Source organism: Triturus cristatus, chromosome 10 (genome assembly GCF_964204655.1).
Source record: "Triturus cristatus chromosome 10, aTriCri1.1, whole genome shotgun sequence".
Classification (NCBI taxonomy): domain Eukaryota; kingdom Metazoa; phylum Chordata; class Amphibia; order Caudata; family Salamandridae; genus Triturus; species Triturus cristatus.
In genome coordinates this window covers 969,413,374-969,438,578 of record NC_140593.1, presented here as the reverse complement: position 1 = coordinate 969,438,578, position 25,205 = coordinate 969,413,374, and the positions used below count along the sequence as shown (strand labels likewise).

The window sequence follows — 25,205 nt, the reverse complement described above, 5'->3', positions numbered from 1 at the left end:
CCTCAGGCAGGCTTTTGATTCCCTCTCCTGGGACTTTATGTTTGCGACATTGCGAAATTTTGGGTTCCCGGACACATATCTTAAGTGGGTTCGCTTATTATATACATCCCCCACAGCCAGAGCACGTATGGGCCGTTACATCTCCGACCAATATTCTATCTATAGGGGTACCAGACAGGGGTGCCCACTGTCTTCCCTACTGTTTGTGCTCGCACTGGAGCCCCTGGCTATAGCACTCAGAAGATCGGCGGACCAACTCGGCATCCCCATTGATGGTACAGATCACTTACTATCCATTTATGCGGATGACATACTCCTGTATTTAAGAGATCTGACGGCGGATAATACACCTCTTCCTGGGGTGTTTGCCAACTTTGAGCGCCTTTCGGGCCTGGCTATAAACCCTGGGAAATCTACCACCTATTTCTTCTGGGACACGCCATACCCAAATATCCTGCAGTTTGGTGACTACACGTTACCAGTGGCCCCCACCACCTTTAAATACTTGGGCATCCATATATACAGAACGCAGACAGATCAAATTGACGGCAACATTGGGCGAGCAATAGCGGCCCTGCGGGCCAGTGTGACTTTCTGGTCCTCGTTACCTCTATCGGTGATGGGCAGAGTCGCCATCTCGAAGATGGTGCTATTACCTCGCCTGTTATATTACTTCGTAAATTTACCCGTCGCTCTCCCGCTGTCCATTTTTAACACATTGAATACTATACTGGTAAATCTCATCTGGGGCACAGGCCGCAGACAAATGAGCCTGAGGAAGCTCCAACTGAGTACTCGAAGTGGCGGCCTGGGAGTCCCCTACTTCAGGGCCTACTACTACGCTAGTCAGCTCCAATGGATATCGTACTGGACTGCGGGGAAAAATCTGCAGGAGATCGGATTTACACCCCATAGATTGGACCGGGGCGAGCTGCACTCCTTGCTGTTGCCCAGGGCCAAGATCCCTGCTAATAGCCCTCTCCTATTGACGACAGCTTTACAATGCTGGAAAAAGGCATTATCATATACCTCCCCAACGACCCCTTACGCAACAAACATTCCCCTCTTGGGGATTCCCACACCACAAGGTAGGCTCACGAGGACCAGGCAGCGGGAATGGGCAGAAGACATTGGTGCATTCTTCGGCAATGGTGCCATGCTAGACCATGATTCCTTCCAGCAGTCTACAGGTACACCACTACGCTTATATTTACTACACGCTACTGTGTCCCACTATATTAGACACGCCTGGGCCCCACAGAGGAGCGAACCCCCACAACATAATCTAGTACATCTCTTGTATTATATGGGCAATGGGAGACACTTGGTCCGATGGTTGTATACTGGTATCCGGACACATGCAGCAGTCACACTCACGGCCCTTAGGGCACGCTGGTCTGCGGACTCCAATATTGAACTTACTGTTAAGGCCTGGGAATGTATGATTGAACACCCCAAAAAAGTATCACGTAACGCGAGACTGAAGTTTATTCAGCTGATGGTACTCCATAGAGCATACCTTACCCCTGGGAGGATTCATCGCATGTTCCCAGAATCCCCCCATCCCCGCTGTAAAGGAGATGAGGCAGACTTCCTCCATATGCTGTGGTCTTGCCCCTGCCTTAGCGACTACTGGGTGGGAGTCCGCTGCGCTTTGAGCGAAGTCAAACAAATCCTTGCCCGGACGACGCGCGGTATTGCCTCACAGGCCTCCGCAGACGCACAAAGGTACAGAGGGTGCCGTTAAAGTTTTTAGACTTGGCCCTTATTCTGGCAGTGCGAGCCCTTACCCTGCGGTGGAAGTCCCCTAGGGGTCCCACGTCGTCCACGTGGCAGGCTGACATGCTTCAGTGGGGGAGGGCAGAGAGTGCAGCTCTTCGTAGAGAGGAGGTGAGGGGACTCAGAAAGCAGCCCATCTCGATGGAATGGGAGGCTAGGCTGCTTAAACTAGAATCACTTGACTTATTACCTCCACAGAATACCCCAACCCTCTAGCACACAAGGTTATCATATGACTTCTTAGCTATAGGTCTCGAGACCCAGACACACGCTTTCTAACCCACAGACATCACAGCCCTTCGAGTTTTATACCTTAGCGTCATAGATGGATTGAGATAGAAGCTGATATAAGACCGACCAGGAGTGGGCTTGGGTGGGCTAGGGAGGGTGGGCATGGTTAAATAGGTTTTTTATGGTTCATTGGACTATAACGGTTTTGTATTGTCATTTTCTATTTCTAGAATCTAATGTAGTGATATTCACAATGTCACTGGTGATCACTATCCTAGAGTTTATTTTCTTTTTTCTTATCTCTTAGAGAATGACACATACAGAAGCTGAATGTACTATGTATAATGTACTTTCTTTCAAAAACAAAAGAATGCCTCTGTGGGATAAACACTGCATTATACAAATGTCAAAGTCAATAATAAAATGTGTTGAAATAAAAAAAAAAACATTGTCACCTGCCTTATATTGGTCTCTAGCCTTACTTTGTATATGGATGTGTTTTATGTCCTTCTTTTGCACTGGGCAAGCATATGGGCACTATGCACTTTTCTTTATAAATCGTTGTTAAAATATTGTGAATCAATAAAAGCAAATATTTCCATTTATTTTTTAGAAAGGTCTCTGCATGGCATCATTGTTTTTCAGTGAATAAGATAATTCTTTGATTATAAGATAAGCATATTAAAAACAAACCTTTGTCGTTTATAGATAACTTTGAATAGGGCTCCTCCGCCCCAACACCCTTGTCGGTGTGTGGGGCACTACTTAAGGCCACATTATGCCAGGGAAGCGATCAATATATATATTCACTTAAAAAACCATAGGTTTCACACATGTTATAGTTAGCTGGACATTTCCCTCGTAAATAACCAATGAAATTCCCCCGTTATAGTTAGTGCAGGCAACTATAACTCACGCGACCGCAATCCTCTGCTGATGACGTCAGATATTACATCACTGTATTTAGACACCTATTTACCCATGTCTTCTTCCATTAATCTTTAGCTATACATATATTACAAATATTTATTTTTCAGAAAGACACATATGTCATCAGTGATGTAATATCTGACGTCATCAGCAGAGGATTGCGGTCGCGTGAGTTATAACATGTGTGAAACCTATGGTTTTTTAAGTGAATTTGCAAGGTTTTTTAAATGCTAATTCGTAACTATAACGTGTGTGAAACCTATGGTTTTTTCAGTGAATTTGTACGTTTTTTTTAAATGCTAAGTTATGTATTCATTAATATATTTTTTTTCCAGGTTTTTCACCGTGCGCGCACTGTGAGCTCACAATGTCGTGCGCATACGGTGCGCGCACCTCGCGAATTTTCGTAAATAAAAAAAAATGTTTTTTCCACCATGGGGGGTCCTTCAGTGACCCCCTGACAAAGGCTTGGGGGTCAGGAACTGTCCACCCTGCCCCCTTTTCAAGTTCTCCACCTTTGTTTTTCACTGACTCAGACTGCGAGAGACAAAATGGCGGCCGACACTTCCTGATTTCGACCGATTCGAATGTTTACTGACATCTAACAACCAATCAGAATTGCGCTTGCGCACGTCACCGTGCGCGCACCGCGCGCGTACGGTGCGCGCCTATAGATATATATGTACTTTTAACTGCAATTTTCTCAGGAACTACTGAACAGATTGACTCCAGATATCCAAAAGGCACATCCCTGACCTGAGGACTACCTCTCTGCCAAATTTCAAGTAATTCTGTTCAGCCGTTCGGGCTGTACCTTGGACTAAAGGTCCCTATGGAAAAATGCATGGGGAAAACGCGTTTTGGGACCCCCCTTTTTTCTCAGCCCCCGCTTGACGAATCACCCCGAGACTTTCAGGGTAGGAGCGGAGCGGAGCGCCCCACCTATTTTGAAAATTTCACAAGGATTCGTCAACTGGCGCCAAAGTTATTCAAAATAGAATTTTCAGATTTCCTATGGAAACACGGTCCTAACTATAACTATCTACTGGCGACCGCCAGTAGATAATATATACACACACACACACACACACACATATATATATATATATATATGTATATAATGCAACCAGTCCCGTCATGGGCAAAATGACAGGCGTAGACTCCGTGAGTATTGAAGCAGGAGAGGGTTTATTTACAGGGAAAAGGCCACCACGCGTTTCGACGGCAAGCCGCCTTTGTCACAACGACGGGCATCACAATAGGCAACCATTAAATGCCGAGTCACTCAAGCGGTTGTCATGGCAACCTTGCAGTCATAGACATAGAAGTGTAAACCAAATAACATTACATTTTCATCAAAATAAATTGCAGAATACTTTGCATATATTGCGTGGGCATAGATACAAAATATCAAAGAAAAAAAGATGACAAACATAACGAAACAAATATATTCGTGCCCAAACACCTGATCTGGAAAACAGACTGTTAATAGACCATATCTCTTTCTTCTTGTAACGATATACACATCATGGTGATACTTCTCAAAATAATAGCATATATAAATATGTATTACCTACTGGTAGTCACCAGTAGGTAGTTATAGTTAGGACCTATTTTCCATAGGAAATCGGCAACTTTCTATTCCCAATAACTTTCGTGCCGATTGACGAATCTTCGCGAAAGTTTCCAAACTTTTGGCCAGCTCCGGCCTGCTCCTATCCTGAAAGTCTCTGGATGATTCGTGTAGCGGGGGGCCGAGAAAAAAGGGGGGTCCCAAAATATGTTCTCCCCATGCAATTTCCCATAGGACCTTTAGCCGCAGCTACAGCCTGAACTGCTGAACGGAATTACACCAAATTTGGCACAGAGGTAGTCCTCAGTTCAGACTTGTGCCTTTTGCTTAAATTGTGTCAATCTGTTAAGTAGTTCCTGAGAAAATCAAAATCAAAATCACATATATATCTGGGCAGAGCCTAACCACACATCTCATCGTGAGATCTGATTGGCTGTCAGCACTTCTTTCAAGAAGTGTTGGCAGCCATCTTGGACCAATATACATGATAGTATCTCATTAAAAAGCATTGCAGTTAATAGAAGGTTTTAAGACTTTATTTACATTATAAATCATTTGTTGATGGTTTCATACTCATTTTAGGAATTCTGATGTGTTCCAAGGTGATTTTACCATGTGAATAAGCCTTCTGCTGGGAGATCATGAATCATGTTTGAGAGAAAAATATTCTAATGCTTTTCCCACAGAGGTTTGGAAGGTTATCTATAAGCTAACCTGAGAGCATATTTTCTGTAAATTCACATTATCTTTCTCAGTCATGTGAGAATGAAGTCTGACATTCTCAGTAAAACATGTACATCCAACAAGGGCAGAAACTGTCAGTTGATTCCTTTGTGTTCTACTGCAGCTTCCCAGAGTGTTCTAAAGAACAACTAGAGCGCTAACAGTCCTACTTAAGACAAACGTATGGCACACCTGAAGCCATCTTGATTGGAATAAAGTGGTAACTCTTAAAACATTTAATTTAAAAAGGAACAAAATCAGAGGGTTCATTTTGCCATAGAAAGAATGATTAGGGCTGCAGAAAGAAAAATTAGGACATATTTTGAGTGACTTCTCAAATCCTCTTCTATTTCATTAAACAATTCTGACATGCAGACTGAAACATGCACTTTGAATACCAGCAGCAGACTTCCCTGATGAGCAGTAGCTTTACTACAGTGATCTAATGAGCAACTAGAGTGCTAACATTCAGAATTTATGGCAAACGTGTGACACATCTGAATGCCTTCTAGATGGAACCAAAGTAAACAAGCATTGAGAAAAGCAATAGGTCTCGCCCTCGCTTAAGTTAAAGCAATTCTGTTTGTAATTAGGTGGCTTTTTCGCTTTGCTTTTATTTGTGTTTTTCAAACTTTCATGTACATAACATGCATATGGATGCATATATGTATGCATGCATGCATGCATTTATATTTATATTTCTATAGATATGCAGACATATATATATATATATATATATATATATATATATATATACACACATATTACCTAGGTAGTTATAGTTAGGACCACGTTTCCATAGGAAATCCGCAACATTCTATTTTGAATAACTTTGGCGCCGGTCGACGAATCCTCGCGAATTTTTCAAAATAGGTGGGGCGCTATGCTCCGCTCCTACCCTGAAAGTCTCGGGGGGATTCGTCAAGCGGGGGCTGAGATAAAAGGGGGGTCCCAAAACGCGTTTTTCCCATGCATTTTTCCATAGGACCTTTAGACAGGGCTACAGCCCGAACGGCTGAACAGAATTACTAGAAATTTGGCAGAGAGGTAGTCCTCAGGTCAAGGAAGTGCCTTTTGTAGGTTTGGTGTAAATCTGTTCAGTAGATTCTGAGAAAATAGCCTTTAAATCAATATATATATCTGAGCCAGCTTACGGTGCGCTTACGGTACGCTTACCGTACGCGTACGGTGGCGTGCGCGAGCGCGATTCTGATTGGCTCTTAGATCTTAGTAAACATTCGAATCGGCCGAAACCAGGAAGCGGCGGCCGCCATTTTGTCTCTCGCACTGAGAGTGATGTTTAAAATATAAAGCACAAAAACATGTAAAGGGGCTGTTTAGACAGCTCCCACACACATAGCCATGTTGAGGGAGTCCCCAAAGATCCCCCAAGGCCAAAAACGGAATATTTATTTTTTCGCTAATTTCGCCGATTACGCTTACCGTACGCGTACGGTAAAAAATTATATAAAAAAAAAAATTATCCACACTCTCTCCACCCCGTGTGCAAATGGTGCCCGAAGGTCACCTTTTGTGCATGGCTTATAACATATACGAAAAATTAAAATATTACCTTTCAAAACGAAGTGCATCATATGTCCTCCATGTGCGCACGGTGCGCGAAGCGCATCGTGCGTACATGGCCCATCTAGCGTAACGTGGGCACGCGGTGCGCGTAGCGCACCGCGTGCCCACCGTGCGTGCACGGCACTAACTGCGTAAAGTGGGCGCGCGGTGCGCGAAGCGCACCGCGTGCTCACTGTGCGCGCACGGTGCGCGAAGCGCACCGTGCGCGCACGGAACGAACTGCGTTAAGTGGGCGCGCACGCCACGAATGGCGTAAAGTAACTTAGCATTTAAAAAACCGTACAAATTCACTGAAAAGGTTTCACACACGTTATAGTTAGGAATTAGCATTTCTTGCAAATTCACTGAAAAAACCATAGGTTTCACACATGTTATAGTTAGCGGAAATTTTACTGATAAAAAACCAATGAAATTCCCCCGTTATAGTTAGTGCAGGCAACTATAACTCACGCGACCGCAATCTTCTGCTGATGACATATGTGTCTTTATGAAAAAAAAATATTTGTAATATATGTATAGCTAAAAATGTATGGAAGAAGACATGGGCAAATAAGTGTCTAAATACAGTATTAGCATCAGCAGAGGATTGCGGTCGCGTGAGTTATAGTTGCCTGCACTAACTATAACGGGGGAATTTCATTGGTTTTTTATCAGTAAAATTTCCGCTAACTATAACATGTGTGAAACCTATGGTTTTTTCAGTGAATATATATATATATATATATATATATACACACACATACATATATATAAATGCATATGCATATATATATGTGCATATGCGTGCGTGTAGAGAGAGGTTGATAGGTAGAGGTGTAGAGGTAGAGAGGTAGAGAGTAGTAGAGAGAGAGGTAGAGTGAGGTAGAGAGTAGAGGATGTGTAGTAGAGAGTGAGTAGTAGAGAGTGAGTAGTAGAGAGAGTAGCAGAGAGTGAGTAGTAGAGTGAGTAGTAGTGAGTAGTAGAGTGAGTAGTAGTGAGTAGTAGAGAGTGAGTTGTAGAGAGTAGTAGAGAGTAATAGAGAGCGAGTAGTAGAGAGTGAGTAGTAGAGTAGTAGAGTGGGTAGTAGAAAGTGAGTAGTAGAGAGTGAGGTAGGGAGTAGTAGAGAGTGAGTAGTAGAGAGTGAGTAGTAGAGTAGTGTAGAGGGAGTAGTAGAGAGTGAGTAGTAGAGAGTGAGTAGTAGAGAGTGAGTAGTAGAGAGTGAGTAGTAGAGAGTGGGTAGTAGAGAGAGTAGTAGAGAGTGAGTAGTAGAGAGTGAGTAGTAGAGAGTGAGAAGTAGAGAGTGAGAAGTAGAGAGTGAGTAGTAGGGTGTAGTGGAGAGTGAGTAGTAGAGAGTGAGTAGTAAATGGTAGTGGAGAGTGAGTAGTAGAGAGTAGTAGTAGAGTGAGTAGTAGGGTGTAGTAGAGAGTGAGTAGTAGTGAGTGAGTAGTAGAGAGTGAGTAGTAGAGAGTGATTAGTAGAGGGTAGTGGAGTAGTGGAGACTGAGTAGTAGAGAGTAGTAGGGAGTGAGTAGTAGGGAGAAGTAGATAGTGAGTAGTAGATAGTGAGTAGTAGAGGGTAGTGGAGTGGTAGGGAGTGAGTAGCAGGGAGTAGTAGAGAGTGAGTAGCAGAGAGTAGTAGAGAGCGAGTAGTAGAGAGCGAGTAGTAGAAAGCAAGAAGTAGAGAGTAGTAGAGAGTGAGTAGTAGTAGGGAGTAGTAGAGAGTGAGTAGTAGAGAGTGAGTAGTGGAGACTGAGTAGTAGAGAGTAGTAGGGAGTGAGTAGTAGGGAGTAGTAGATAGTGAGTAGTAGAGGGTAGTGGAGTAGTGGAGACTGAGTAGTAGAGAGTCAGTAGTAGAGAGTAGTAGAGAGTCAGTAGTAGGGAGTAGTAGAGGGTAGTGGAGTAGTGGAGACTGAGTAGTAGAGAGTAGTAGAGAGTCAGTAGCAGAGAGTAGTAGAGAGCGAGTAGTAGAAAGCAAGTAGTAGAGAGTAGTAGAGAGTGAGTAGTAGTAGGGAGTAGTAGAGTGAGTAGTAGAGAGTGAGTAGTAGAGAGTGAGTAGTAGAGGGTAGTGGAGTAGTGGAGACTGAGTAGTAGAGAGTAGTAGAGAGTGAGTAGTAGAGTAGAAGAGAGTAGTAGAGAGCGAGCAGTAGAGACTGAGTAGTGGAGAGCGAGTAGTAGAGAGTGAGTAGAGAGTGAGTAGTAGAGAGTAGTAGAGTGAGTAGTAGAGAGCGAGTAGTAGAGAGAGATTAGTAGAGTAGTAGAGAGTGAGTGGTAGACAGTTGTAGAGAGTAGTAGACTGAGCAGTAGAGTAGTAGAAAGTGAGTAGTAGAGAGAGTAGTAGTGAGTGAGTAGTAGAGAGTAGTAGAGAGCGAGTAGTAGAGAGTGAGTAGTGGAGAGTGAGTAGTGGAGAGTGAGTAGTAGAGAGTCAATAGTAGAGAGTCAATAGTAGAGAGTGAGTAGTAGAGAGAGAGTAGTAGAGAGTGAGTAGCAGAGTAGTAGAGAGTGAGTGGTAGAGAGTAGTATAGAGTAGTAGAGTGAGTAGTAGAGAGTGAGTAGTAGAGAGTGAGTAGTAGAGAGTAAGTAGTAGAGAGTAGTAGAGAGTCAGTAGTTTAATTTAAAAGGAACACAATCAGGGGGTTCATTTTGCCATAGAAATTATGATTAGTGCTGAATTCAGATAAATTAGGGCACATTTTGAGTGACTTCTCAAATCCTCTTCTATTTCATTAAAAAATTCTGACATGCAGACTGAAACATGCACTTTCAATACCAGCAGCAGTTTTCCCTGGTGAGCAGTAGCTTTACTACAGTGATCTAATAAGCAACAAGAGTGCTAACATTCCGAATTTATGGCAAATGTGTGACACATCTGAATGCCTTCTTGATGGAATCTAAGTCAAAAACTGAACGTATTTCCTACTGAGGAGACTGTAGTAAATGAGGAAATTAGTAAACTTCATAACAAATAAGTCTCCCAAGATGGCCACCAGAGACAAAAGAGCCCAAATGTAGCACAAATATCACCCAGATGTAGCCCAAGTATAGCCCAATGACAAAATGTCCCAGAGTGTTCTAAATAACAACTAGAGCGCCAACAGTCTTACTTATGACAAAAGTATTGCACACCTGAAGCCATCTTGATTGGAATAAAGTGGTAACACTTAAAACATTTAATTTGCAAAGGAACAAAATGAGGGGGTTCATTTTGCCATAGAAATTATGATTAATGCTACAGAACGAAAAATTAGGGCACATTTTGACTTCTCAAATCCTCATCTATTTCATTAAAAAATTCTGACATGCAGACTGAAACATGCACTTTGAATACCAGCAGCATACTTCCCTGGTGAGCAGTAGCTTTACCACAGTGATCTAATGAGCAACTAGAGTGCTACCATTCAGAATTTATGGCAAATGTGTTATACATCTGAAAGCCGTCTTGATGGAACCAAGTAAACAAGCATTGGAAATGCAATAGGCCTCGCCCTCGTTTAAGCAATTCTGTTTGTAATTAGGTGGCTTTTTATCTTTGCTTGTATTAGTGTTTTTCAAACTTTCATGTACATAACATGCATATGTATGCATATATGTATATGTAAAAACCAAAGGAAATGATGAACGGAGTGTTGAACATTGCAAGCACTCACCCCCGGATGTATGACGTTACAACGCATACTATTACAACGCATACCTTTACAACGCATTTTTTACAACGCACAATCCATTACAACGCATGACATTACAACGCAGGACACTACAACGCATTTTTAAAAACTACCTTTACAACGCATATCCATTACAACGCATACTACCATTACAACGCATACCATTACAACGCATAATATAAAATTACATTTAAGATAAGTATTAGATAGTATAGGGTTAAAAATTAGTAATCTAACTCCAGGGGGTGCAACAGTAGGGTAAGTGTTGGATAGTATAGGGTTAAAAATTACTATTCTAACTCCAGGGGGTGCAACAGTAGGGTAAGTGTTGGATAGTATAGGGGTAAAAATTACTATTCTAACTCCAGGGGGTGCAACAGTAGGGTAAGTGTTGGATAGTATAGGGGTAAAAATTACTATTCTAACTCCAGGGGGTGCAACAGTAGGGTAAGTGTTGGATAGTGTAGGGGTGAAAATTACTATTCTAACTCCAGGGGGTGCAACAGTAGGGTAAGTGTTGGATAGTATAGGGGTAAAAATTACTAATCTAACTCCAGGGGGTGCAACAGTAGGGTAAGTGTTGGATAGTATAGGGGTAAAAATTACTATTCTAACTCCAGGGGGTGCAACAGTAGGGTAAGTGTTGGATAGTATAGGGGTAAAAATTACTATTCTAACTCCAGGGGGTGCAACAGTAGGGTAAGTGTTGGATAGTATAGGGGTAAAAATTACTATTCTAACTCCAGGGGGTGCAACAGTAGGGTAAGTGTTGGATAGTATAGGGGTAAAAATTACTATTCTAACTCCAGGGGGTGCAACAGTAGGGTAAGTGTTGGATAGTATAGGGGTAAAAATTACTATTCTAACTCCAGGGGGTGCAACAGTAGGGTAAGTGTTGGATAGTATAGGGGTAAAAATTACTATTCTAACTCCAGGGGGTGCAACAGTAGGGTAAGTGTTGGATAGTATAGGGGTAAAAATTACTATTCTAACTCCAGGGGGTGCAACAGTAGGGTAAGTGTTGGATAGTATAGGGGTAAAAATTACTATTCTAACTCCAGGGGGTGCAACAGTAGGGTAAGTGTTGGATAGTATAGGGGTAAAAATTACTATTCTAACTCCAGGGGGTGCAACAGTAGGGTAAGTGTTGGATAGTATATTACTATATTATGCGTTGTAATGGTATGCGTTGTAATGGTAGTATGCGTTGTAATGGTATGCGTTGTAAAGGTAGTTTTTAAAAATGCGTTGTAGTGTCCTGCGTTGTAATGTCATGCGTTGTAATGGATTGTGCGTTGTAAAAAATGCGTTGTAAGTGTAGTGCGTTGTAAAAGTTGCGTTGTAAAGGTTGTTCCCCCTCACCCCCAGTCAACTGATCTGGGTTTAATCCATCACCGTTCTTTAGCCCACTCTGCCACCCCAGTTCAGACATGTCCATGTGCAAATCAGTCTGACCCTGTGCCTCATGGGAACAGTCCAGCCCGAACTGCCAAGCCATGTCTTCCCTGGACCGGAAACAAGCTTCCTAGGACCGGTTTCTGGCATTTCAGCCGTCTTCAGCCAGGCTTGCTTGAATCCAGTGGCAAAGTGAGCAAGGGACTCACGTCTGAGCATACCCTGCCAACTTATGGCGAACAAAGCAAAAACCAAAGGAAATGTTGGACGGAGTGTTGAACATTGCAAGCACTCACCCCCAGTCAACTGATCTGGGTTTAATCCATCACCGTTCTTTTGCCCACTCTGCCACCCCAGTTCAGACATGGCCATATGCAAATCAGTCTGACCCTGTGCCTGGGGGTGAGTGCTTGCAATGTTCTGTTTCCATGAGGCACAGGGTCAGACTGATTTGCATATGGCCATGTCTGAACTGGGGTGGCAGAGTGGGCTAAAGAACGGTGATGGATCAAACCCAGATCAGTTGACTGGGGGTGAGTGCTTGCAATGTTCAACACTCCGTCCATCATTTCCTTTGGTTTTTGCTTTGTTCGCCATAAGTTGGCAGGGTATGCTCAGACGTGAGTCCCTTGCTCACTTTGCCACTGGATTCAAGCAAGCCTGGCTGAAGACGGCTGAAATGCCAGAAACCGGTCCTAGGAAGCTTGTTTCCGGTCCAGGGAAGACATGGCTTGGCAGTTCGGGCTGGACTGTTCCCATGAGGCACAGGGTCAGACTGATTTGCATATGGCCATGTCTGAACTGGGGTGGCAGAGTGGGCTAAAGAACGGTGATGGATTAAACCCAGATCAGTTGACTGGGGGTGAGTGCTTGCAATGTTCAACACTCCGTCCATCATTTCCTTTGGTTTTTGCTTTGTTCGCCATAAGTTGGCAGGGTATGCTCAGACGTGAGTCCCTTGCTCACTTTGCCACTGGATTCAAGCAAGCCTGGCTGAAGACGGCTGAAATGCCAGAAACCGGTCCTAGGAAGCTTGTTTCCGGTCCAGGGAAGACATGGCTTGGCAGTTCGGGCTGGACTGTTCCCATGAGGCACAGGGTCAGACTGATTTGCATATGGCCATGTCTGAACTGGGGTGGCAGAGTGGGCTAAAGAACGGTGATGGATTAAACCCAGATCAGTTGACTGGGGGTGAGTGCTTGCAATGTTCAACACTCCGTCCATCATTTCCTTTGGTTTTTGCTTTGTTCGCCATAAGTTGGCAGGGTATGCTCAGACGTGAGTCCCTTGCTCACTTTGCCACTGGATTCAAGCAAGCCTGGCTGAAGACGGCTGAAATGCCAGAAAACGGTCCTAGGAAGCTTGTTTCCGTTCCAGGGAAGACATGGCTTGGCAGTTCGGGCTGGACTGTTCCCATGAGGCACAGGGTCAGACTGATTTGCATATGGCCATGTCTGAACTGGGGTGGCAGAGTGGGCTAAAGAACGGTGATGGATTAAACCCAGATCAGTTGACTGGGGGTGAGTGCTTGCAATGTTCAACACTCCGTCCATCATTTCCTTTGGTTTTTGCTATATGTATATGTATGCATGCATTTATATTTGTATTTATATAGATATGCAGATTATATATGTTTAAACATGTATGTGTATATATATATATATATACACACATACATATATACATATATATAAATGCATATATATGCGTGCATATGTGTGCGGGTAGAGAGAGGTAGAGGTGTAGAGGTAGAGAGGTAACGGTAGAGAGAGGTAGAGTGCGGTAGAGAGGTAGAGAGTGGAGAGTGAGTAATAGAGAGTAGAGAGTGAGTAGTAGAGTAGTAGAGAGTAGTAGCAGAGTGAGTAGTAGAGAGTAGTAGAGTGAGTAGTAGAGAGTAAGTAGTAGAGTGAGCAGTAGAGAGTGAGTAGTAGAGAGTGAGTAGTAGAGAGAGTAGTAGAGAGAGTAGTAGAGAGAGTAGTAGAGAGAGTAGTAGAGAGAGTAGTAGAGAGTGAGTAGTAGAGAGTGAGTAGTAGAGAGAGTGTAGTAGAGAGAGAGTAGTAGAGAGTAGTGGAGTAGTAGAGAGTGAGTAGTAGAGAGTGAGTAGTAGAGAGTAGTGGAGTAGTAGAGTGAGTAGTAGAGAGCGAGTAGTAGAGAGCGAGAAGTAGAGAGTGAGAAGGAGAGTAGTAGAGTGCAGTAGAGAGTGAGTAATAGAGTGAGTAGTAGAGTATTTGAGAGCGAGTAGTAGAGAGTGAGTAGAAGAGAGAGTAGTAGAGAGTGAGTAGTAGAGAGTGAGTAGTGAGTAGTAGAGAGTAGTCAGTCAGTGTCAGTCAGTCAGTGTCAGTAAGTCAGTCAGTGTCAGTCAATCGGTGTCAGTCAGTGTCAGTCAATCAGTGTCAGTCAGTTTCAATCTGTCAGTGTCAGTCAGTCAGTGTCAGTCAGTCAGTGTCAGTCAGTCAGTGTCAGTCAGTGTCAGCTAGAGCAGCTCTGCTGACCTGGTTCTCTGGCTCTAAAGCAGCTCTGCTGACCTTGTTCTCTCCCTCTAAAGCAGCTCTGCTGACCTGGTTTATCTGGCTCTACAGCAGGTCTGCTGACCTGGTTGTCTGGCTCCAGAGCAACTCTGCTGACCTAGTTCTTAGGCTGCATAGCATCTCTGCTGATCTGGTTCTCTGGCTCTAAAGCAGCTTTGCTGACCCGGTTCTATGGCTCTAAAGCAGTTCTGCTGACATGGTTCTCTGGCTCTAGAGCAGCTCTGCAGACCTGGTTCTCTGGCTCTAGAGCAGCTCTGTTGACCTGGTTCTCTGCCTCTAGAGCAGCTCTGCTGACCTGGTTCTCTGCCTCTAGAGCAGCTCTGCTGACCTGGTTCTCTGGCTCTAAAGCAGCTCTGCTGACCTGGTTCTATGGCTCTAAAGCAGCTCTGCTTCCTGGTTCTCTGGCTCTAAAGCAGCTCTGCTGACCTGGTTCTCTCCTGCTAAAGAGCTTTGCTGACCTGGTTCTCTGGCTCTAAAGCAGTTCTGCTGACCTGGTTCTCTGCCTCGAGAGCAGCTCTACTGACCTGGTCCTATGGCTCTACAGCATCTCTGCTGATCTGGTTCTCGGCCTCTAGAGCAGCTCTGCTGACCTGGGTCTCTGGCTCTAGAGGAGCTTTGCTGACCTGGGTCTCTGGTTCTAGAGCAGCTCTGCTGACCTGCTTCTTAGGCTCTAGAGCAGCTCTGCTGACCTGGTTCTCTGGCTCTACAACGGCTCTGCTGACCTGGTTTCTCTGGCTCTACAGCACCTCTGCTGACCTGGTTCTCTGCACTCACGATGCACGCACCCTACTTCGCGAAAATATATTTAAAAATAATATAAGTTTATTATAAGTAAAAATATGTTATTTTTATGACTATCTTAGATAATCTCTTGCCCTAATACGTATATTAAAGACACATACATATCATTTTGGAACATTATTTGTTTTTTGTAGGAGTTGCGCACCCAGCGCGCCCCCTCGCGTAAATGACATCACGCGGGACCCGCCACCGCGCAAGCATCTCGTACCATAATGCGCATGTGTCGCGAATGTGCGGGAGCAGGAGTCACAGACTGGTCGCATACCAATCGCGCACATCGCGTAATATTAAATGTATATGATGTAACTGAAAAACACGCAGCCGTCGCACACCGTACGCGGATCCTTCACGACTTTTCTAAAATGGCTGCTAGAATCCGCGCACCCACCGTGATGTGTACGCTTTGAGTGCGCGACTTTTTAAAAGAAAATAATATAAACAAATTAAAATAAAAAATGAAAACAAAAAAATTCGTCAATATTTTAGGTTGAATTTTTTTAAATATTTTTTTTGCAATTTTCAGAAAAATATAATGTTATTTAATGAATAAAATATTTATAAATGAACAGTTAAAAAACTGTAGAAAATCAGTACAAAAAAATAGGTATAACTACTATCACACTTAAAAATTAGCATTTAAAAAACCTTTGAAATTCACTGAAAAAAACCATAGGTTTCAGAGACGTTATAGATAGAAATTAGCATTTAAAAAAGCTTTGAAATTCACTGAAAAAACCATAGGTTTCAGAGACGTTATAGTTAGAAATTAGCATTAAAAAAACTTTAGAAATTCACAGAAAAAACCATAGGTTTCAGGGATGTTATAGTTAGCTGGCCATTTCACTCGTACAAAACCATAGAAATTCCTCCGTTATAGTTAGTTCTGCTAACTATAACTCGCGCGCCCGCAATGCACTGCTGATGATGTCACATATTGCATAATTCATGACATCACTGATGACATCACTGATGACATCATCCACGTGACAATCTGATACACCTCATCATACACTAGTATAACCTTTCATCACTCACTGTAAAATACAGAGTACCATATTTGAAACCATTGACACACCAATACCAGTTACTACATACCCACTCACTGATTCCTAAATCTACACCCACAACTACCCATTCAACAACAGAATCATTTATACATGCAGTCACTAATTAATAGAACACTAGCAAATGCACTTATACACATATATAGACATTGACACATCAGCAGTCATCTTAGTCGGTTATGCAGTCATCCTACTCACTCAGGAAAAAATTAATCACACTTACATTTCCTCACTTACACAATTATCCAACAACACCTCATTTATTCAAACACATAGTAACTCATAGTTAATATGTTAAAAAATCACCATTACAATTATACACTCATTTATATAGTTACTCTCACAATCACTGACTCTTACACATACTTATTTATTATATACACCAACTCTCACATACGATGCCTTTTACTTTTTTACTTTGTTGAAGATGTACAACTAAAACATATATTCGCTCACCAACACACAAATAAATACACTCAGTCACCCAAACAACTGTTTCCACATGCACTCTTAAACCTATACACCTAGTTAATCAACCATTCACACATCTATGCATAGAGTTACACACACCCCATCCACCCACACACAAACTCAGTGGCCCATACAAATACTCACCCAACTAATCAATAACCAATATACACACTCGTGTAGTTAGTGACCAACTGATGCAGCATGATATACAACAACAGAGACAGTGATGCACACATTCACATAGTTTAGTTACTAATCCATGTATTAAGTGAGACACTTTTAATTACTCACTTAAACACAGTCAGACAGCTACTAAATCCTCTATCCAGACAGTTACATATCCACTCAATCTTCAATACAGATTGGTATATCTATATATATATATATATATATATATATATATATATAATACACATTTAAATTTCAAACTAAACTACATTCACTATATGATGTCATCAGTGATGTCATCAGTGATGTCATTTGAGATGTCATCAGTGATGTCACTGACCATGTCATGAATGATGCAATATGTAACATCATCAGCAGTGCACTTTGGGCGCTCGAGCTATAGTTAGCAGAACTAACTATAACAGAGGAATTTCTATGGTTTTGTACGAGTGAAATGGCCAGCTAACTAGAACACCCCTGAAACCCATGTTTTTTTCTGTGAATATATATATATATATATATATATATATATATATATATATATATATACACACACATATACATATACATATATATATATATATATATATATATATATATATATATATTCCACTCTCATGCCAAGGAATGCCACTAATATGTCAAAAGGATCAGTAAGTCAAAACAGGCGCACAAAATCAAATTCCTTTTTTAATCAATTGAAAAGGACGACCTGATTGTGGATGTAAATAGGATAATTAACACAGCAGACGGGGGAGAAACAACACAGCAGGAAGAGGAGAAGCAACACAAGTGAAAGAGAGTAACGTGAACAGCAGGGGGGGAGGCACACAGATGCAAGAGAGCGCAACAAAAGTGCAGGTGGGGGAGAGAAGCACATGGGCGAGAGGGAGCACCGTGAAGTAAGGGAGAAAACACAAAGGGAGAGAGCTAAAAAAAACTCATGCAGTCTCATGGAGTACTTAAACCAAAAGAAACCAGCATTTGCAATGCAATAGGTCTCGCATTGCTGAAAGTTTGAGCTATCGGAATTGTATTATTATTTGCAACACCAATAGCTCAAACTTTTAGTAATGTGAGACCTATTGCATTGCAAATGCTTGTTTAGTCTGGAGTATTGAGGAAGAAGCATTTTTGAATGTCGGAAGGGTCTATGTTTTAAGAGCAGCAAGGCCGCTTCATTATGGCCCTTTTCCTCCCTCAATTATAGTAACAAAGAGCGTACTACTGGCTACAGGTCTGCATATATGACTTGTACCATCAGTTTGATCATGTACAGCAATTAATAAACAAACATTGGTAACATGAGCACAAGGACTTAAATCCATCCAGTGAGACAAATTTCATTAAATACGCCTTATGAGTAAGGACTCTTTAGTTTCCTGTGTTAAAGTGATTGCAGCATGAATCCGTGAGGCTGTAAGTATTGATATTCCAAGTTATTAAGGCTGCACTATGGTAAAAATATGGAATTTGACCCTTGCACTGTAGAAAGAAGCCTGAGCACACTTGTTCTACATACCACGTTTTATTGGGCATATATATGTGCACTGACATGGTACGAGCTTTATGCTTATCGATTTATGTCTCGGGCTGTCTACCAGCATCTATAAGCAGTCACATCACTACAGTTCAGATTAACCTGATCATTACAAGTTCCTTTGTAGCACCCACATTGCCCATCTTTCAAGCACTTAGTAACACTGCCCCCAGAAATAATTAAAGAGGCAGGATGGCGTCTCTTTCAGGATCCTTTAGTGGACACAGTAATAGTCTATGAATGAAGCAGGCTCGCTAGAGTAGAGCTGTGAGCAAGGACAAGGTGTGTGTGCCTTCAACAGACCAAGTACAGAAAAGCACTGAGTTAGGAGTTCGAGGGGTCCACTGCGCCCCAATTAAGCATATGTTGTACTACTCTACCAGCCACTGGAGTAAAACGAAATGACATGGACTCCCTGCCTCTCATATGTCATGTATATTCATAGGCCTTGTGTTGAAAGGGCCCTCTGAATGGTGTTGGCACCACAAGGGCCTGCGTCACACCCCTGCTACCATCGAACCTTGCTTGCATTACTGCTCAAGTGCCCCTTGTTACGTCACTGCGAAGCAATCGAGTTTAAACACAGTCCGTGGGAAACAGAGGAAGGGCTTCTTGGCCAAAGAAGGAATACGTATATTTTCTTTATCTAGCTATTTCTTGTGAAGTATATTTTGAATTCTGCTATGAATGACTGGAATGTACAAATCGACATATGATATTCCAACAGCTGAGACCTTAAGATATCAAGGATCATGTTTGGAATTTCATATGTAAAATGGCTCATGGTAAAAACGGCTTTAAAAAGAATGTATTGCCTTGCTGTTACATGCATTCTATCTCACATATACACTTGTATTCAAATTTCGGATGGTGTTTAAAGCTTTGGTTATATGTGTTTGGGATGCGGGAATCAAAGGGGGGAGGGGGGTCTGCACGCAGTTCCTTGGAAGCAGGAAAGAGGCTATAGGAGACCCCAGAAAGCAAACGGTGGGCAGGTGTGGCGATGGGGTCTTTTGTATAAAGCATGACTCACACAACGTGGGCAGTGGACACTTGCATATAGAAACTGATCATTCTGGAAAGAATGACCACACAAGGTGATACCACTGGAGCATTCAGGTGCTGCTGTATTTATAGGGTCTGCAAGGGACCGTCTAAAATGTGAGGGGAAAGAAGCGGTAACACTGCAGCAGCTTTACGGCATGCTTTAGCATACAATGTCTGCATTATCATACATTATAATCTTGTGAGAATATACACAGCATCACTAGAGAGACAATTGTGACTTCTCACTTATCCTGAACTTCCTTATTGGCAAACTGTTACTGCATGTGACGTGGGCAGTGTCTGTTGGTTTTAATAATACAAGTGTTCACCACCTGCTTTTCGGTCGTGTATTTTAAGTGGTACTTTAGTCAATTTTAGGGTTAGTTGGACAGCTTTAAACAAGGCAAACTAACACATGTGGTGTTACTGCACATGGGATAGTAGTGGTAGAATTGTGGCATACGCTATGCGATAATTTCTAGTGGTAACTCACGAATCTTGACTTACCATCGTACTGTTAACAAGGCAAGCATTCCTGTCTGTGATTGGCACGCTTTGACAACTCTCCACACTTCCCATACATGCACCCAGAGAGCCAACTGCGCCTTTAGCTCGGATTTCAAAAGTAATCTATATAATTAAAAGTAAAAGCATGTTCTGGCTGGGGATAAGGGACATCACCTACCAAGGTCTGAACCTACCGCCAAATGAAGCGACCAAACGAACATACAGCTGCACAGTCAAGTGTAATACCAACCAGCACATAAAAGACTAATGAAAGAAAAGACTAATGACAGAAAAGACGGACTGAGTGAGAGGCTCTTCGAGAACTGAGTGAAATAGTAGCACCCATCATAGACTATGTGGAATTAATTTCAATGCAGGCAATTCAGTAACGTAAATGAGATTTCTTGGGCAAAAATAAAGGAGTTGCAGGCTTCACTGAAAGACCCTAATTGAAAGGCTTTGTATGAGGGAACCAGAATAAGAATTACGAGCATGCAACAAAACACCACAATAATTGCATGCCCAAAACTGAAGCCAGTAAGTCGGCAACCAAAACTACAATAGGTGCCGACCATAAGCGTTAATAAGGAACTAAAGCAACGCATTGCCTGACTTTAACTTGTCCGCCATTGTGCTACCGACCTGTGAGCATATACTTCGTGATAGACAGCCTGTCCTAGCCGGTAAAACTAGCAAGCACAGTGAGAGCCTAGGGTGGCGCTATGTGAGGCTGCAAGACGCAGAACCAACATCCTGCATAGTTAAGTCAAGACACAGAAACAAACTTCAAAGAGGAAGACAAAATAGAATGTGTCCTTGTGAAGCGCAACTGGTACTGATGTATAGAGCTCTGATACCTGAGGGTGAAGTTCGTGCTATTAAAAAACAAGTAATACTGAAATCAGCTTCTAGGAATTACATTTTCCGTGTTTTCAGACCGACCTCAATCACAATACCTTTTAGAAGGGCTGGGGGTAGCTGAGCTGAAGTTTGGGCCAAAGCGCTGGTTAGAGGAGATAGTCCTGCCACTGTGAACAGGTGGCCGAGGCATTTAGTCAGTCAGGCGCAGACAGGAAGGAGAAGACGTGCACAATCAGCTTCCTGAGCATCGACACTGTGTCCACCTCCCCTCACTGAGGGGCCATTTATTTTATTTATTTATTTTATTTAATGCATTTTTATATAGCGTGGACTTTACCCAAAGTGTCAGAGCGCTTCACAATAGGAACAGTAATGATACATAAGGAGAAAAATTACAAGTGAGCATGTTACAAAATAAAACGTTACGTTACATGAGGCAATAGTGACAATTGTGCAAGTATCAAGAGCAAACAAAATACAAGAGGTAGCAAACGATATGTTACAAAAGGAAAAAGTGACGTGTGCAGGTTACAAGAGCATACAAAGTACACGAAGAGGTAAAAAATTGCAATAAATGGCTGACACTCAAAACACTAAAACAAAGGTTACGTTACATGAGGCAGTGATGGCCGTTGTGCATATATCACAAGCAAAAAAATGCAAGCGGTAGCAAACGCTACGTTACAAAAGGAAAGGTGACATGTGTGCATGTTACAAAAGAGTACAAAGTACAAGTAGAGGTATAATACTGCACTAAATGGCAGACACTCAAAACACAAAAACACACTGGGAAGGCACTTCTATAGGCATGGAGAACATAATTTCCTATAATGGAAGGACTTCCTTCAGAAAATAGAGGGCGTGAATTAAATTTGGAAGTGTCTTTGAAGAAGGAGAGCTTTGAGGTCAGTTTTGAAGGCCTGGGAAGAGGTGGTGGTCCGGAGCTGAGGCGGAAGTGAGTTCCAGATGCTCACCGCGTTGCCTGAAAAGGATTGGGCCATCGATATTTCCTTCTTGAAAGTGGGAGGTTCAAGCAATACATTTTCTGCATTACATGATGCTCTGGAGCCTCCAGAGAGTTTCAGTTTATTCGCCAGGTAGCGAGGGGAGGAGGCAAGGCTTTGTGGGTGATACAGGCAGTCTTGTAGATAGATCTTACCTCTATGGGAAACCAACGGAGGGTGGATAAAATGGGTGTGATGTGGTCGCTTCTTTTAGCCCCATATATGAAACGAGCTGCAGTATGGAGAACAGACTTCAGGGGGGACAGGTGGGATTTGGGGAGGCCAGTAAGAAGGGAATTGCAGTAGTCCAATCTGGAGAGAACCAGCGATTGGACCAGGGTTTTAAGGTCGTGCTCCGGGAAGAAGCGACAAATCCCCCAAAGAAGGCGCAGTTGGTATCGAGCAGACTTTGCAATGGAATCAATGTGGGAGAGTAGATTGAGTATTTTGTCGATTATGACACCAAGGGATTTTGCGCTCTCGACAATGATGGGTTTATTGTTCAGTAGATTAATCTGATCCATCCATGATTTCACTGGGGGAGGAGAAAGTGAGGAGGAGAGGAGGAGGGATTCAGGATCAGTTGATGAGTTAACATCCAGTTTTGAATGGAGTCGAGAGTAGAGCTTAGGAAGGAGAGATCGTGAGAGGAGGCCATCTTAAGGTAGATTTGAGTGTCGTCCGCATATAGAGGATAGTGGATCCCGGATTTACTCAGGAGATTTCCCAACGGTTCTAAATAGAGATTGAACAGTGTGGGTGCAAGTATAGAGCCTTGAGGAACGCCATGGGCACCCAGTGACTGCCGCACTCCCCCAACCCTGCTAAAAAGGAATTAATTGTGACTGAGGTCGGTCTACTCAGCTAACACACAAAAAGCGGCACTGAAAGCAACACGCCCGCGACTGGTGTGCGTGCGCGTGCCACAGCGAACATGTGTTTTCACTTAACACGCCCGGGTCTGGGCACGATAATTTAAACCACATGGCCTTTGGTGCGCGTTACAGACACCAATAGGCCATGGGCGGAGCAATGCGCCCGCCTTTGGTCTATTGCGTGCCGTCTTTCAGAAACACACGCACGCAAAGGCCAATCACGGAAGCCAAAAAGAAAAGCACACGCACGAGCGTGTGCAATTCCAGGCTCTGTTTTCAAACCCAACACAAAAGGGCTCTCGCTACGCGAGCCCTAAAAAGTAGTTCTACAAAAAACTGCCACTACACCTATGTGGGATACCACAGTGCCATTGATGGCCACCTTAATGCCAGGAATGCTCACAATATTGTAGGGCAACATTTATATGAGTGGGCACTACAATGCCATGGCAAGCAACATTATGCCAAGGGTGCCAACAATATGGCTTGGCCACCAAAATGCCAGTGATTGCCACCATAAGGATAAGAAAATCCATAATATACTAGGAACATCCTTCTATCTGAGGTGGCCATCATAATGCCACGGAGAATCACAATTAGCTACCATCACCATTATTCCACAGGCAACCCACCACAGACAAACATACATGCATACACTCTAACAAACACAGACACACTGATGAGTACATGTTCATACCCACTCATACATGCAACCGCATGGTACTAGTTTCTTTCTGCCCATAGAGTATAGCGAACACACGATTACCAGCACCCAGGCAGGAAGTGAATTGGTTGAGGACTCCTACCTCATGAATGTGGTTGCTTGGGGAAATATAAAGCTTTCATCTCTTCCACATGTAGTGTGTGTTATATTACCGCACTCCTTGGAAGTTGGAGAGCAGCAGAGCACTCTGTTAAGGCCCTCTTCCTTGTGTTTTGGTGATGTCTCTGTGGAGTGGCCTCTACATGCGTGGACAGAGGTTGCTTGTGGGTAGTTGGACTGGAGAGTGTTTTGGTGTGTGTGCTATGAAGAGAATCGCGTGAGGGCAAGAGGGGCGGGAGTGCTGTGTCTGCATGGCGTGGTAAATAATACATTTGTACAATATAAACCACAAACCTAATTACCTCACAGCACTTAAAACCCGAAGTAGCAACTTATTTCAGTCACTGGATGTCATTGTGCAAATGGTGAGGGTCAAGAAAAACATTACATTATATGTTTGCTGATACAAGTCCACATGGGTGACAACACACATTTAATGATAAAGAAATTAGAAGCGACCACAATTGAGTCACACACAATTGTCTTGAAGGCGTCTCAATGGTACGCTGCTGCTGCAGAGAAAAGAAAAAAAAAATCCCGGGAACTGGGCCTGATCCGGAAGTACTATGTGTTTCACTAAAGTACAGCCCACACAACACAAAGGCCAATGACCCAACGAAGCTCAAAAGACACGACAGAGTAAACAGATAAATGGACTACGACTGCATAGAACTTGCCAAATCCGTCAACTTGACCTCGCATACAATCAAGAACTTGGGGCATGAAACCAACTCAGAAACGCCCATCTGATCACACCTAACTCCTATTAATCTAATCTACTGCAAAGAAACTGAAGTAAATACATATAAGCACAAGACTAATTCCAATATTTAACAATAATAAATAAACCCTGGATTAACCACTAATCTTGGGTCAGGGCGTAGCGCATTAATGCACTGTAGCAGGAGCTAGCTCCCATTTACAAGACGCAGTTTTGGAGCTATTGACCGGTGACCATAAAAGGCTAAGGCCAGCGGCTTGCAAAAGGCTTCGTGCAAAGCTTCATTACAGCAAATAATGGCTGCTCAATGTGAAAACTGGACATAGGTTGCAAAATCCCTGCGGAGGTTAAAGAAAATAAATACAAAGAGAATTTGGGAAAAGGGTGCTTCCAAGGGTCCCATAGAGTGAACGCAGTCTAAAGAAGAAAAGTGAAGACAAGCTTTAGGGCATAACTAGGCCAACTTGAGTACACCAAGGAAACCTTGCATACAGGATTGCTTTCTTCTGATTGCAGCTTGATACCTGTTTTACACAATCTATTTTAACCTGGGAGGTGGAATGGCAATGCCAACAAAATGTTGTTCCTGGGCTTCGATGTCAGACTCAATTATTAGTAACAGCATTTTGAAAAGATTCTGCAGAACGTCCCTTGTTTCTTCTCTCTTAAGGAACCTGTGTATTTTACAGAACTGATATCCTTTCTGTGTTAGTGTGCTGAAATAGCTAGACAATACACACAACGAAACACTTAAACAATTTGCCTTCCATCACATACTATGCCACATCTTTCGTATGTCCGTGCTACATATGTTCCAATGGTGCAAAATTCCAGTGGCTCTGTTGGTCAAAGAATGGAAAAAGCTCTTGCCTAAAAGACCATAACTGAGTAAAAGCGACACATCATTTGGCGACCATGCGAGACTTGGGGCTAAACT

At 42.9% G+C, this 25,205-nt stretch overlaps 1 protein-coding gene across 2 annotated transcripts in view; it reads right to left on the bottom strand.

Moving 5' to 3' along the window:
• The window catches only part of PLCD1 (phospholipase C delta 1), a 413,368-nt gene that overhangs the window by 283,254 nt on the left and 104,909 nt on the right, over positions 1-25,205 (bottom strand). The gene's annotated exons all lie outside the window — the stretch shown is intronic.